The 3,328-nt window shown below is 39.6% G+C and overlaps 1 long non-coding RNA gene across 1 annotated transcript in view; it reads right to left on the bottom strand.

Annotated features, from left to right (window-relative positions):
- Nucleotides 1-1,535, bottom strand: part of LOC137993246 (uncharacterized) — an 11,266-nt gene extending 9,731 nt beyond the window's left edge. Inside the window, exon 1 of the long non-coding RNA XR_011121838.1 lies at nucleotides 1,430-1,535. This is a non-coding gene — a long non-coding RNA (uncharacterized lncRNA). The remainder of the gene's footprint in view (nucleotides 1-1,429) is intronic.
- Between the last annotated feature and the right edge of the window lie 1,793 nt (nucleotides 1,536-3,328).

The following is a 3,328-nucleotide window of genomic DNA, read 5'->3' as shown; positions in this document are numbered from 1 at the left end:
GATCTCCATCCCATTCCTTACACACCAAACGTGCTATTCCATTCAGTCTGGCACTTCGTTTACGACGCATATGTTTTCAATCATACTACGTTCTAATCAACTTATGCAATATCCGAACAAACATGGCTACAATCTCTCTTTCCTCAAACAAGAAATACAATGTGTTCACGCTATACAACGCGATACAGCTCTTAAGCCTAGCGCCAATTCCACTAACACGTCGACTCTTGTCACTTTTGCTGTCATCTATAACCCTGCCCTTGGTTTTTTCCATCTATCATAAAAAAGCACTTTCACATTCTCGCTTCTTCCAAACGATGTACCGAAATATTCACATTACCACCCCTTCTTGCGTTCAGACGTTCTAACAAACTCGGCGACATACTTGTCAAATTCTTATTACCTACCAATCCACAACCAAGAGAGACAAGACAAAGTCCACACTACATCGACTGTAACTCATAAAATCTTATTTAAATGATACACTGTAGATGATGCAACAGACAGTACATAGTAGAGACAAAACGGAGACTTAAACTTTCAACGAAGACCGACGTCCGTTGACAGACCCACTTCTTCTTTAAGACAAACCAGCAATAACCACACAACTCACGACATGGAACTTCTCCCATTGGAAATCATCCGCACGTTATTGGATGAGGTTGAGCATGATATCATGATATCAAAACCAAGGTCTGTGTTATCTGCCTCAGCCTTCGGCTTCGGCAGATAACACAGACACGAGGTTTTGATAATTCATGATATCTTGCAAAAACCGAATTCAATAATTGTTTTATTATACATTTTTCACGTAAATCATCCTCAGAAACAGAAGCGAAGCGTTCAGCCATTTTGTTTTTGAGGAGAACACTCCAAGGGGCTTAGTAACCAGGCAGACGTTGAACTTGACATGATAAATGTAATATCCGCAGCAGCATTCAATCAATTCACAATAGCTTGTGAACTTGACAGGATAAATGTAATATCTGCAGCAGATATTACATTTATCATGTCAAGTTCACAAGCTATTGTGAATTGATTGAATGCTCTCGACCAATCAGATTTTTCATAGTGAGTCTGATGTATAATAAATACATTTATCTGTAATCTTATACCTAGTTTTTTTATGGCTTATATTTGAATTTCAAAAAATTGTAACGGCAAATCATTTAACTCCCTGAAGACGTCAGGCCGTGCTTGACGAAACATTGGTAAATCAAAAAATATATTCTCCCAGCCGTACAACCAGCCTTGCAGTATTATTTTGTTTTAAATCAACAGAAGTGAGGCTGGGGGTGATGGTGAACCTTGGTAAGCTAAGGATGACTCGTCATCATTCTTCTCGCGGCTCTCGTGGACACAAGACATGAACATCATATAATTATATCAATTAAATATTCTGAGAAATCTAATTTAGTTTAATGCTCGCAGTGGTGGAAGCAGAGGTGCTCTTGATTGTCATTGCAGCATATGTTGTCATCAGCAGACAAAAACTGAACATGATTCGATTGATCAAACGTGAATAGGAACCTGTGTATTAAAGAAACATAATTAATGGTGCTGCATTCTGTCATGTTGTTTCAGGGCTACCATTACTTCAATAATAACATGGATGACAAATTACCCTTTAATTTTAGCCGCGAAATTTCAGCGTTAATTTGTAATTTTTTCACATTTGAAATTACAATGTTGTCATGGCAACTACAGTGCCAAAATGGCGTCTTATGGACGTAATTTGTCATCCATGATATTAATAATCAGCTAATCAAATGGTATACTTGTGAAATTAGGGAATAATTTCACTTGCGCTTTGTCCAAAATGAAATAATTTCACTCGAAACCATTTGATTACCCATAGTAATCCTCTTGTTGCTAAGGTCGCTGCTAACTGCCTACATTTAGTTCTAATCATGGCCAAATCAGTGTTGTGTCTCTTCCAGGTTGTCCTTTCGCTCTTCACCAAGCAACTAGTTTTCCAAACCATTATTCGTCTGTTGAGTATTTGTAACAAGTGACCCCAAAACCCTCGGTGTTTCTAAGGTTACTAGCAAAAAGCGATTCGACTGATCAGAGATCATGTATCCGTGCACACAAGAACTATCTCCGTGGGATGGGCTAGCTCCGCATAAAGAGGCAAGATCTAGTATAATTTTGAACGCTGTCTTGCATGATAGCTGATGTGAAAGATGCAGAGCTTACAATGAGTAAATTTAGACCACATATCGAGTTACATAAAATCACTAGAAAACCAGAAGGCTCTCCCAGCTTTTCAATCCCTAAAATTGTCTATATTTCCGAAGATATTTTGTCATTGGTCCTCGTTCCCCAGTTCAAATAAGCCATGTTCACTTGTTCCCAAAAACCCTTAGGAGGGCCACAGCAGCTGTGCTGTCACAGGGTGAAATAAGGAGTTTCCGTCATTCGGAAAAATGACGGAAACACGATACTTCAACTTTCCGTTATGTTTCCGCGGGGCGGATACAACGGGAAACTCGATAGAGAAAAACGATCATAATGTTTCGCGTTTCCGCAGCGTTTCCGCTGACTGAAACGCGTACGGGTGTTTCATTCGTGTTTCCGCAAAACGGATTCGCTCAGAAAATCGAGATCTTTTCCAAGGGGCTTTCCTCTTTCGGCAAAATGAAATGGCGCCAGTTCAGCGTACAGGTTTACAACTGAATTTGCGCTCTAAACAATACCTGGACAATTGTTTTGCATCATGCAAATTCACGTGACGCCTAGGGGTATATGATGTGATAAAATTACTCCCATCTTCCTAGTCAATGACCCTCAAATGTAAAGGGTGGGCTGAATTCAGTAAATAACTTTGGAGTCACGCGTATACCGCTCGCGCAACGTTGTTTTAAATCACGCGTTACAACATCAACCCTACTTATAACTGATGAAGGCTTAAGAATTAACCCAAACATTAGCCAAAACGTCCTAAAGAACCACCCACACGTATATATTACAAGTCAGTTACAAACATTAACATTTTCAACAAGGTATAACAAAGTTCTACTTTATAGTGTCTCCTTGATCTTTGTTTCAAAAACCTTTGACATGGGAGACCCAGGGGCAGTTAGTCAAAACCGGACGAAGGAATCACTAGCATTATCAGGACTGGCAAAGGTCGTCCCGTCCTGGCTGGCTTCCCAGGGGTTACCGAGAATGAAATCATTTGTAATACTTGCAGCTTCTACAAGCCTCGCAAATATCTTTCCAAGTTTCAATTGAAATGCAAAAATACAGACGGAGTAATACTGGGCCGCAAAAAGATATATCGGAGTCAAATAAAGAGGACACACGATTATAGTGTCAATGTTCT

The sequence above is a fragment of the Montipora foliosa genome, chromosome 2, assembly GCF_036669935.1.
Source record: "Montipora foliosa isolate CH-2021 chromosome 2, ASM3666993v2, whole genome shotgun sequence".
Classification (NCBI taxonomy): Eukaryota; Metazoa; Cnidaria; class Anthozoa; order Scleractinia; family Acroporidae; genus Montipora; species Montipora foliosa.
This window is presented reverse-complemented; position numbering and strand designations above follow the sequence as displayed.